General features: G+C 40.6%; 1 protein-coding gene across 1 annotated transcript in view; it reads left to right on the top strand.

The window, feature by feature from the left end:
- The first annotated feature begins 6,605 nt into the window (after positions 1 to 6,605).
- The window catches only part of KPNA1 (karyopherin subunit alpha 1), an 82,380-nt gene continuing 75,835 nt past the window's right edge, over positions 6,606 to 13,150 (top strand). The window contains exon 1 of the mRNA XM_046002409.1: positions 6,606 to 6,767. The gene's annotated coding sequence lies outside the window, so the exon portion shown is untranslated. The remainder of the gene's footprint in view (positions 6,768 to 13,150) is intronic.

The raw sequence follows: 13,150 nt of genomic DNA, 5'->3' as shown, positions 1-13,150 counted from the left end.
GGTCTAGACAGGACCTAAGATGGGGATCCTTGTTCAAGTGAGTTATTGGGGGACTGCTTTCGGAAATAGGGGGTTAAAGGCAGCATAGGGGAGGGGGAAAGCTAACAGAAGTATGGTTTCAGCTGAAGATGAGCTTCAGTATAATTCTGAGGGAAATCACTAGGGCACAAACTGCACCGTTAAACTAAGTTGAACACTGTAGCAGCAGTTGGTCTTTTGAAGTGATGTCAGTTACTGGCCTCCCTCCATCCTTAGGGGATAAGAGTAGGAGCCTTCTAGCAAGCTGGCTCCTGTGAGGCCTATACTTCTTCAGAAAAGGAGGCAGATGAAAGTTATCTGCCAGCAACTCATATTAGGCAGGGGAATGTGGATACCAGCTAGAAGTGAATTCGTTTGACTTCAATACAGGTAGGGAAGAGTGACAAGTGTCCTGATTTACCTGTCTTTCCAGGGTTTGGTTCCAAAAATTCCCACATCCTGGGAAACCCTTACAGGACACACAAAGAATCCTCATCTATGATAGGTGTGGAAGATTGAGGGGAAAGTACAAAACCCATCCATACGACAGCCCAAAAAATAGGGCCTGAAAGCAACCACCCTGCATTGAGTGTCAAATATAGCATAGATTCTCTGACATCTCTAGTTACTGCCGGTGTTTTTTCCCCCCTGGCCATTGATACTGGTAACCATGGTTTGCAGTTTATGATAATCGTCATCCACTGTTACATCATTCTGAGGGATCTGAGTTAAGGGTGCAGTTTAAGTGCACTGTAATCAGAAGCATCAGCAGTCTATCTTTGGCTTTGCCTGTGGGTTAACTACTGTGCCTCATACAAGTTGAAATTTTTTTAACATTGTCAGTGTAGTGACCATGTTTTATAAGAGTGGCGACAGTGAAGATGAGAATGGTTATAGCAAGCAGCAGCAGCGTGACCCAGACATCACTGCAAAAGAAAGCTAAACACTCTGTGATGCTGATGACCAGTGGAAGACGGTATAACTGGATCAGTTAGGGAGGGAGGGATCAGGGAGGGAGCGAACAGAAATAGGGCATACGGCACACTATGCGGAGAAGGATTTCGAATTGGCTCTTGTGGAGAAGAGGATGTGAAAGCGCATATGGAGACCGCATCTTCCAAATCTGGGATAAGAGAGACAAGGACTGCAGAATCAGTCAAAAGTTTTTAGCTTCTCAAAGGCACCAATGCTCAGCTGAAAATAGCAGCTGCAGAATCAACTTGGGGTGTCCCATGAACCAGTGCGCATGCCTGTATGGTACCTTTGACTGCTCTATGGAACTGAATAAGGTTATATTTCCTGATTCAAAACAAAATAAAACTCCCCTCTAGGTCCTAAGGCAATTTAACCTGAAAAATGGGAGTTTCAAATTGGCTTCCTAATGTTGATTAAGATTTTAAATGAAACCATACACACACAAAACAAAGGGTGTTCTATTTTGTCCAAAGACAAAGTAGACTGGGCTCATTTATCTGTTTTCAGTGCAAATGTTATTTTTGACAAATTCTATTCAGGCTCTAAACTTCCAAAGAAAATGAAACAATCTCATCTGCGTAACACCTTATACCCAACACTACAAAAAAAAAAAAAAAAAAAGAAAGAAAGAAAGAAAAAAGGTGTGGTTTTCTTACCTAGGATACAGAGGTTTCCATAATGGAAGTAGTTGGTCATTTCAGTTTCCTCAAAATGTGCAGAAGCATTTAATTAAATTTTGACTTTATAGAAATGGAAGGAGATAGCTACCTGAAACATGGGCCTACAAGATGATTGTCAATGGGGGGTGCCTGGCTGGCTTGGTCGGTAGAGCACATGACTTTAATCTCAGGGTTGTGAGTTCAAGCCCCAAGGTGGGTATAGAGATTACTTAAAAAAATAAGTCAGTAGGGCACCTGGGTGGCTCAGCAGGTTAAAGCCTCTGCCCTCGGCTCAGGTCATGATCCCAGGGTTCTGGGATCGAGCCCCACATCGGGCTCTCTGCTCAGCCAGGAGCCTGCTTCCTCCTCTCTCTCTCTGCCTACTTGTGATCTCTATCTGTCAAATAAATAAATAAAATCTTTAAAAAAAGTATTAAAAAAATAAGTCAGTAAATAAATAAAACCACATTTATACATGCATACATATATATGTGCATATATATGTATACATATATACACACAAATATATACAAATACATATATATACATAATATATGTATATATAAAAGATGACTATCATTGTTGCTAGCCATAGAAAACATGTTAAAATCATGACCTGTCATAAAATCATATTTTCAAAGTATGAAATGAGAAGAATGTCCTGCTTCAATTTGGAAATATGTTGAGGATGAGAATGGAGAGGACTACAGTGAAACAGAAATAAACATGCTGGTTCTTTAAAACTGTCTGACAATCCTTGAAGAGGGTATGAGGAATCTAGCAAAAGATGAACCAACTGCACCTGAGTTATTCAGTGTTATGTTAGATTGAGTGAAAACTCCAACAGATAAAAAGAAAAAGATGAATTTTGGGGGAAATAAATTATTTCAGAACTTTTTAAGAAATTCCTGAAGAGGGGCACCTGAGTGGCACAGTTGATTAAGCACCCAACTCTTTCTTTCCTCTCAGGTCATGATCTCAGGATCCTGAGATGGAGCCCTGTATCTGGCTCTGTGCCCTGTTGGGAGGAGTCAGCTTGGACTCTGTCTCCCTTCCCCTCTGCTCGTCCTCCTTGCTTGCACACACACTCTCTCTCTCTCTTTAAAATAAACAAGTAAATCTTAGGAAAAAAAGAAGTCCCTAAAAAAAGGCAACCAAGTTTAGCAGAACGTTTGGAATGTTTTTACTGAAACTGTAAACTTACTTGGAAGCTAACTTCAATTTCACAAGTTTAAATTACTTTTGTGTTTTAAAATCATTTTCCCTGGGAAAGAGAGGTTTAACTTATGATGACATAAAATGTGCTTCAGAATGTTTTTAGAACAATGAGCATTTTGGATAGGGATAACTTACTTGGTTAATTTAGAGAGGCAAAGAACCTAACTGACAAACATTTGGCTTACCAAAGCAAGTCTGTAGATACAAAGTAGGTGGACACTTTAGGGAGCTGGAAACAAATCCCTACAATTTAGAAATGTGCTGTGCTAATAAAATCCTAATATTCTGTGTTCAACGCTTTCACTGAGAGAATACATATTCACTTTAACTATTATGTAAAAAAGAAAGATTCCTAAAGGCTCCAGGCAGTTCAGAGAAGTATTAATGGAAAAGGAAATAAAGAATAAAAAACTCCCATTGTATCTTAGAACAGAAAAAATTGTTATTTTTATTTAATATAGGTAATATCTGTTTAATTAGTTCTATTGTATTTACATTCTCCTTTAAAAAATTCTTACATTTATGTACCTTAAGAATATAGAATAATATAGCCCACAAAATTTAAATATGCAAAAAAGAGTTAAAACAGTTAAAATAAATTGCTGTATCAGAGGACAGAAAAGAACATAAAGATATCATGTTATAAAAATATTGGGGTGCCTGGGTCGCTCAGTTGGTTAAGTGTCTGCCTTCAGGTCATGATCCAAGGGTCCTGAGATCAAGCCCTGTGTCAGGCTCCCTGCTCAGTGGAGTCTGCTTCTCTCTCTCCCTCTGCCCCCTGCCCTAACCTGTGCTGTGCATGTGCTCTCTCTCTCTCAAATGAATACACAAAATCTTAAAAAAAAAAGTAAGAAAAATTTTAAATGCCCAACTCTTGATTTCAGCTCAGATAATGATCTCAAGATTGCGAGATCAAGCTTCATGTCCTGTTCTGCACTGGGCAAGGAGCCTGGTTAAGATTCTCTCTCGCTCCCTTTGCCCCTCCCCCTCTTTCAAAAATTGTTTTAATTTTCTCACATATGTTATTTGCTTAACTATATTTAGTCTTCCTGTTATTACTAGTTGCCACTTTCACCCAGTCCTATTGCTATATTAAGTAACAGCATTAATGCCTCAGAAAAGAAATACAACAGTATACATAAATTCAAGTAAATACATGTTTTTATATTGAAGTAATAACATATATGTATAATTATACTATTATTTATTTTTACATCTATCAGATTGACAAAAAATTTTTAAAAAGCCAGACATTTCCAAATGTTAGCAAGATATTTAGAGAAGAGAATCTTAATATATTGCTTGTGGAGTATAAATTGATAAAGCCACCTTGTGAAATCATCTAGCATTATTTACTATATTTTCTATTGTGTAACAAATTACTAGAAACCTAGCACTTAAAACACATTATCTCACAGTTTCTGTGTCCGAGGAGTCTAGGCACAGCTTGACTGTTTCTTCGGCTCAGGGTCTCACAAAGCTGCAATCAAGGTATAAGTCAGGCTGTCTTCTCACCTGGAGGCTTGCCTGGAGAAGAGTAACTTCCAAACTCTCTAAGGTTGTTTACAGAATTCATTTCCTCCTGGTTGTAGGACTGAGGATCCTGGCTTCTTACTGGCTGTCAGCTGGAGGCACTCAGTCCTAAAAGCCATCAGTAGTTCCCTGCCATGTGACCCTCTTCTTACACAGCTCACAGCATAACAGCTCACTTCTTCAAGCCCAGTAGGAGCATGTCTAGTCCCAGTCTGCTAAGATGAAATGTAATCGTGGGACTGACATCTGATTGTCTTTGCCATATTCTATTGGTTAGAATTAAGTCAAAGGTCCCACTCACACTTGAGGGGTAGGGATTAATACCACAACACTAGGGGACAAAGATCATGGGGGCCATCTTAGAATTCTGCCTACCACGGCTAGTGAAATTAAAGATGTAGTATCCTAGGGTCTAGCAGTTTCTTTATACACACAAAGATGTGTACAAAAACTTTCATAGCGATATTGTTTGTAATAGCAAAATTATTCTTCTACAATTTTAAAATTTATCAAACTACAAAAAGATAGTCAGAGAAATATTCACTAATAAAATACGTTGTGTGGTATGATAACATTTTGTAGAAGTTATATATAAGAATTTTGCTTCATCAATGGCCTACTGTTGTCGAGCAAATCCTCCCAGCACTGAGAATAACTGGACAAAATATAAAAACACTAAGGCATGGAGGAGCCACCAAGGCAGTGAGAATTTTTGTGTCCTAGATCTGGAAGAAAACAGAAACCATAAGAGGAAAGCCTGACACGTGCTATCACTCTTCCACCTGAGGTGATTGTTAAGTCTGAAAGCAGTGGCTGAAAAACTGAGTAGAGCTTTTGGCTGTCTCATGGGGCTGAGGAAGATGGGCCCAGAAAGAGAGGTGGGGCCAAGGAAGAAGGCCCCCAGCTAGGAGTAAGGGTGAACTGGAAAGAAGCTAGTTTTCATAAAGACCAAAGCCCAGCTCTGAATAATCTTAGTTCTGACTAGAAAAAAGTGATCTCTCCACAGTTTAACTGTGGTCAGGTATACTTGCCCCTAAGTTTCTCCCTTAGAACACCTTGCCTTTCCCCAGTCCCCTTGCTCACACTCAATTCATCCTAAAAAACATACCATCCACCAATGGAGAATGCTGATGCTGCAGGAGGAGATGTAGGACAAATGAATATTTCATAACCTAGGATTCAGGTAGTGAGTGGTCCTCCCTCCCACACTTGTAAATGAATTAAGCTACCAGATTTCTTTCATGTTGCTTCTCTGCCAGTGTTTTAAATCAATCTGATAAACCATGTCACATGTGAGACTTTCTATTCTGTGACCTCTGGTTGGCTTCAGTCCTTCTTTGGAAAGCACTGTTCAAAAAGAATTCTATCAAATTTTTTTTTAAAGATTTTATTTATTTATTTGACAGAGAGAGAGATCACAAGTAGGCAGAGAGGCAGGCAGAGAGAGAGGAGGAAGCAGGCTCCCTACAGAGCAGAGAGCCCGATGCAGGGCTCGATCCCAGGACCCTAAGATCATGACCTGAGCCGAAGGCAGCGGCTTAATCCACTGAGCCACCCAGGCGCCCCGAATTCTATCAAATTTAATGGCAACAATTATTTGCCCCAAATTTGTCTGTGAGCACTTGGGAGTGAAGCAACGATTTATGTTTTATTTAATTTCTTAATTATTTTTGATGCTTCTCATACATTATCAGGCAAAAGGGAAGGGAGAGAATAACAACAACAAAATACCCAGAAGCCTCTTCACACGTGCCGCCTGTGAATGCCTTAGACACGAGGCATTGACTTTTGACACTTTTGCAATACTTCCTCAGCCTTCATGCAGTCCACCGTTCATTCAACAAACGTGTATTAGGTACAAGCTCTGTTAGAGGCTAGTTATAGGCAGGTGAGGCGAGGATCAATTCACCTAGCAAGAGCTGTGAAGACAGATTTGTAGACATAATTTTGCAATTCAACCTAAGTACCGTCCTGTGGTCACTCCACCGCGTTTCTCCAACCTTTGCCATTGACTATGAATCTCCTCATCGAGACCTTCCGGATCTCCGGCTGTTCACCGGTTCCCCCTAGCCGCTAGGACTTCCAGTGAAAGACGGGTGGAAAACTACAACTCCCGGCAGCCTCTGCAGCAGGGCAGCGGAAGAAAGTGCGCAGGCGTGCGGGCCGGCCCCCGCGCGCAGGCGCATTGCGAACGCCCGCTGAGCTGGGTCTCACTGCTGGGTGCGCGGCGGCGGAGAGGGAGGCCTGGTGAGCACCGGCGCAGGCCGGCTGTTGGAGCTTGTGCGCGGGAGAGGTACGGCGGGCCGGCAAGCGAGCGACCGCCTCATCCCAGCATCGGCACCGGGATCGGTTGCCTTGAGCCTGGTGAGTGCGGGGCCCCGTGGCTCCGGCCCCTCCCCCTCCCGCTGGCGGCTCGGGCAGTCCTCGGCGGGACCCGGGAGAGGCCCCGGGGCGAGGGCGGGCGCCGGTCGGCCTCGAGCTCGGGTCCCAGGGCCCCGGCGCTCGCCGGCTCGTCCGTGCGTCACGGCCCGGCTGTCCTAACGGCCGCGGCGGGGGGGAGGGTGGGGGTGGGGAGCACTGGTGTGATCGCCATCGGGAACGCCGGTCGAGGCGAGGCGGGGCGGGGCGGCGCGGGGCTGGAAGCGGCGCCGGGGACTGCGGGGCGCCGAGGCAGCGGGGCGGAGAGGAGGCGAGCGCTGAGTCTGCGCCGCGGCCGGGCGTGAGCGGGCGGGGGGGTGGGGGTGGGCAGCGCAGAGTGCTGGGACTGAGGCAGGAGGGAGCGGGAGGCGCGCGGGTAGAAATCTTGATCGAGGCTGGAAGGGACGGTCTCGGGAATTCACAAGTTAGAGCCGGAGCCGGAGCCGGTGGTTGGGAGGGAGAGGGGCGGGGGTGGAGAGGGACGACTGCAGTTTACAGATGTCATAACAACATGGGCCTGAAGCGGCTGACCGGGGTGTGGTAATTATAGGAATGACTGAACTTCGTCTGCTCAGAGTGTAAGAGGTGATGCGAGGGAAACAGCGAAGTATGAGATGAAGCGCAAAATGGGAGGAGAAAACCCAAGGATGACTGGAGTCAGGGAAGTCGTTTGGAAGGAATTTAATGTGCCACTTTTCAGGGAAAGATTTCAGAATCGTGGGTTTTTTAAGTTTTAAATTCGGAATAAACAATTTTGAAGTTATTTTTCTAGAACATGCTAATAAATACTATTCTTAATTTTCCCCGTCCCCTCTTCCTTTAAGAAACAGTTCCTTCAAAACCCCTATTTCTCAGCAGTAGATGAGTAAGTGATTTTCCCTTCTCTTGTTGCTTCAAGGCTCTTGACATTAACTTGTTCTTGTGTTTGTAATATTTTGAAACGGGCCAGGAGTTATTTCCCCTTAAAAATTGAGGAGATGAAATTTTAACTTTTTTTTTTTTTAAATTTTAACTTCTCAAAAGAAAGTGATAATGAAGTCTGTTGTAGTTTTACTGAAATCGTTTATTCCTGGAAGGCCCTGTGTATACCTGATTGTAAGATGGAGGACTTGAGAGAAAGGAATACATTTGCCCTCCTTTCCAGATACTGTGCTGAATCCCTTAGGTATAGTAAAACTTCTAATCCTCATGGTAACTTTGAAGTAGATGTTAATTTTTTTTTATTCTACCGATAAAACTTTGAAGGCCAGAAAAGTAACTTACATAAGGTTATGTAGCTCTTGTTGGAACCAGCCTTAGAACCGAAGATTACTGCCATTTTAAGAATTATTTCTTAAAAAAAGAATTTCTCCTCTTTCATGTTTCGTTCTGTTTTTTGTTAATGTTCATTCAGTGAATGCTTACTGAGTTTGTGCTGAGACTAGGAACACAGACATGGTCAAAACACTTTACTATGTCATGGAAATGATAATCTAATGTAATGAATATATGTATTAACTGCATGGCATATTATCAGTCTTTATAATTGAGCAGAAACTGTAATTTACTCTAGCAAACAGCAAAGGAAGTTCTGATGGAATCAGACATGAGCCTTGAGGAATTTACAGTCTAGTAGAGAAACAAAATATATAAAAACATAAAATAAACTAAATGACAGAAGTAAAAACCTCACCTGAAGTCAGTATACTTGCATTTTGTTACTTAGATCCTCTTCATCGACCTGAGATTTAATATTACCGGCATTGGCTTTTATCTAGGATTGGTACATAATAAAGGACAATAAAAAAAATCTTCATTGCCATCCAAGACACTTTCTCATTTATTTATTGGTCTTTATAAAGTAGATAAGTTAGAGACAAATTCTTTTTAAGACAGATTGATACACTTTTTTATTTTAAACAAGTGACTGATTTTCTTAGGTCATTTGTGTTTTGTAAGCCCTCCTCTTGCTCTTTACACTTTGGCTGTCGGGAGGTTCAGAGCTGTGTCCAATTTTTATAATTTTCTTTCTTTCTTTCTTCTTCTCTTTTCTCTTCTAAGATTTTATTTATTTGACAGAGAGAGAGAGAGCCCAATGTAGGGCTCCGCGTGGGGCTTGATCCCAGAATGAGCAGATGCTTAATGACTGAGCCACCCAGGCACCCCTGTTTTTATAATTTTCTTTAGCCTCAACTGTTATAAACTATACCAGATAGTTTGGAATTTCTGTCCCTTGTTTCCTGGACTATTTTCTTTGTTCTCTGTTGCTCTCAATTTAGTTTCTACCTTTTCCCTTTCATTTGAGATTAAGGATTATACCTTGTTTTTAGCTCCAGTTGTTTTAGCATAGTGTTTGTTAAGTTAATGATTGTCATGATGATTATGATGTTTGTGTTAAGTCTGTCAGATTGTTTTCAGAAATATGTGAGAATACTTTGTATAAAATCAGTTTTAGGGGCGCCTGGGTGGCTCAGTGGGTTAAGCCGCTGCCTTCGGCTTGGGTCATGGTCTCAGGGTCCTGGGATCGAGTCCCGAATCGGGCTCTCTGCTCCGCGGGGAGCCTGCTTCCCCCTTTCTCTCTGTCTGCTGCTCTACTTGTGATCTCTCTCTCTCTGTGTCAAATAAATAAAATAAAATATTAAAAAAAAAATCAGTTTTAAGACTTTGGGTCATGCAAGTAAAAGTGACTGACCTAGTGATAAAGGTAATTCCCTATTACTCAAAGTCTTTGTTATAAGATTGCTGTACTTTGCTGGTATTATGAATTTAGCCATAATAATGGAAGAAAACATTGGAAATGGTAAACAATTCAGTTAGCTGATTGGGGCTGATTTCATTCTGTTCTTGCTGCAGTAAGCAGGAGGTGGCCCCAGGCCAATGGGGGGCCTGCATTAGAAAATTTTGAGGCCCTGCAGTGGAAGAGCAGGGATGAAGACTGATGGAATCTACTGTTCTGTTTTTTTTTGTTTTTGTTTTTGTTTTTTTTTAAGATGTTATAACTCCACAAAGGACAGTGAAGTGATAAAATGTTTCTGACCTAGTGTAGTAGATTAATTAGGGCAGTTCTTGAAAGCAAGCAATAATCCAGAATGTGGATAATAGGGATAATCTTCTTCACATAACAAGAATAATGCTGCCCTTCATACACAAAGATAAGTCTGCTTACTCATCGTGATTGATTTTCCAGCATGAGGAGGGATATGTGCTGAGTTGTCCATGAGTCTCTGTATTCTGACCAACAAGGCAGCTTGGGGCCAGAATGGGGGCTTGTACTAGGGAACAGAAAGACAAGCATGAGGGACTAACATCTATTGATGGATCAGGCATTACATTAAGTATTTTCACTTAATTATCCTTGCAAAACCACTTTGAGGAGGTAGTTTCATGTACAGAGTGGTTAGGTAACTTGCCCTATTTCACATAGTATGTGATGGAGCTGGAATTCAGACAGGGCTATTTGTACTATGTTCACATCAACCATTGAAGCTTGATTTTTGTCTTAGTTTGCAGTTCACTCTCCAGAGCAGAACAAACTAGGTGTAGTTCTTTTAGCATCATGAAATGATACTGTGAAGATCTAATTTGCTAATGGGAAGAAAGACTGTTCAAGTCCTTCCTATGTTGGCATTAAAAAAATACAGTTTTTAAATTAGAATACTGTATGAAAAACAACTGTCCCTTGTCCCAGCCCCTGCACTTTTAGAGCCTACCCTCCCCCCCTCCTCCTTTTTTAAAAGAGTAGGCTCCATGCCCAGTGTGGAACTCTATGCAAGTCTTGAACTCATGACCCTGAGATCAAGAGTCAGATGCTTAAATGATTGAGCCACACAGGTGCCCTTACCTTTTTTTCTTTTAAGCTGTTTACTTTCACATTAATTAATAATTTGATTCTGTTTTTTTTCTTGATACAGCAGTTTCAGGCGTTATCTGTTGACTTTCCTCTGTACACATTGCCTCTCCCATCCTTCCAATATAATTGACATAGTTCTTTATTAAGTCAATATTCAAAGTGTTTACATTATTATAGCCATGTAAATATTCACAGTTGCACCTTGTACTTTATTATGATGTCATTTCTTCTGTTAACCAGTTTGTGTTTTTCCAGGAGTTAGTACCTTTTTTACCCTCCCTTCGTTTCCCAAGATAGCTGTCCTGGAGCTCTCCGTGCTTTTATTGCTGTCTGGACTGGTTACTTTCTAGGCCTACTTGCCACCTGTTACCCTGGAACTTCTCTTTACATCACTCTTAAAATTCTCTTTGCCTCTCTCCTATAATGGGTCTCCTGTATCCCATATTTTCTTAGCCTCCTGAGAAAGGATGCCTGGAAAGTAAAAACTTTCTGAATGCATGATTGAAATAAATCTCCATTCCGTCTTACCATTTCATCAATAATTTGGCTGGGTATAAAATTGTAGGCTTAAAAAGTTTGGAAGTCCTAACTTATTTTCTTGCATTCCATTGTTGCTGTTGAAATCCAAAACTGCTCTGATTATTTGTTTGTGACCTTGCCATCTTCTAGAAACTTTTCGGATATTATTTTTAACCCCTGAAATTGAATGATAATGTGCCTAGATAAGGTTTTTTTTTTGTTTTATTTTGTTTAAGGGAACTCCAAGGATGCTTACAAATTGGAAGCTTATGTCCTTTAGTTCTGGAAAACATTTTTTATTATTTTTTGGACTTTAGGTAAAAAGGTTTTTAAAGTTAATTATGCTTCTCAGTTCTTGATGTACTATCATGAGACTGTACAGGGTTCTTTAAATTTCCTTCCATTTCTAAGCCCTAATTCCCCATTGCCCTTTTTAGCAGGTATCCACTGCATTGTGATTGATATATTTCTTGATTATATGTGAATCATTGAATCTTTGTGAAATATGTTGTGTCTTGTGTCTGTGTGTATGTATTTAGTTTATGTATTGTAGGCCTTGTTCTGTTTCTTATTTTTTTATTCAACATTGTTTTGGAGACCTTTCTGTTCTGTTGTGTGTACATATAGTTGTATATAATATAATTCCATAATATGCATCTACCACATTTTTTTCTGTCCCACCTTGCTGGCATCAGAAATGCACTGTAGTAAATATACTCTTAGTTGTATATTATTATGGACCTGTGTGAAAAGTTCTCTGGGGTATATACCTAGGAGTGGAATTCCTGGGTCATAGAAAGGGAGCACTAGTTTACGTGCTCACTAGAACTACAGGAGGGTGTTGTTTGCCCACATCTTTGTCAGTACTTGGTTTTATTCAACTTTCTAGTATTTGCCAGTCTAAAGTAGGTGTCTCATTGCTTCAGTTTACCTTCTCTGATTACTAATGAGTTTGAACACCTCTTGGATTCATTCAGGTTTTCCCTTTTGAAAACTGTCTGTTTTGCCCTTAGTTTCTTTTTCCTTTGGGTTGCTGTCTTTCTTTTTGGTTTGCAGAAGTTCCTTGTGGAGGTTAAATTTGAGTGGTCTGTTGATTTTAGGCTTGGAAAATATCTTCTCTAAGATAGTGTCTTTCTGTTAATTTTGTCTGTAGTGTCTTTCATTGAATGGATATTCTAAATTTGATACCTTGTTTCTTTGATGGTATGTTCTTCATCAGTTTTTTTGTTCTCTGTTGGAATTTGTATTATTTGGGTATTGAAACTCATAGGTTGTTCTTGTATTTTTTAAAACTCTTTTAAAAAGATTTTATTTATTTGACAGGGAGAGAAAGAGTATGAGCAGGGGGAATGGCAGGGAGAGGGAGAAGCAGACTCCCTACTGAGCAGAGAACTTGATGGGGGACTTGATCCTAGGACCCTCGGATCATGACCTGAGCTGAAGGCAGATGCTTAACTGACTGAGCCACCCAGGCACTCTTCATAGGTTGTTTTTTTAATTTTCTTTTTCCCCCCCCTCTTTCTTTCCATCACTTAGTCTTTTTTTTCTGCTTCCAGAAAAAAATGTTTATGTTCCAACCTTTCTATTGAGTTTTTAATTTCTATCTACATTTTAAGTTTCTTAGAGCTCATTCTGTGTTATAGTATCTTTATATTGTTTCATAGACACTATAATCCTTTTCAATATGTTAATGATAGTTTTTTTTTTTTTTTTAAGTTTTCTTTTTTTCTTCCCTCTTTGCTCTGTTTGTTCTAAGTTCCTTTTTTTGTTGTTTCTGTTGCGGTCTTTCCTCTATAGAGGCTTTCCCCAGCCATAATCTTATATGGCTGTCCATTCATATTTAAAAGTGAAGTGCCAAAAACTGAACTGAAAATTCTGTAGGTGCAGCTTATTAAAGATGGTCATTAATGGTAGGAGGGGACACTATTAGGTCTTTTTCTTGGGCTGGTCAGTTTCCTTGAGAAAGAGAGCGTCCAGTCCC

Source organism: Meles meles, chromosome 4, assembly GCF_922984935.1.
Source record: "Meles meles chromosome 4, mMelMel3.1 paternal haplotype, whole genome shotgun sequence".
NCBI lineage: Eukaryota > Metazoa > Chordata > Mammalia > Carnivora > Mustelidae > Meles > Meles meles.
This window is presented reverse-complemented; position numbering and strand designations above follow the sequence as displayed.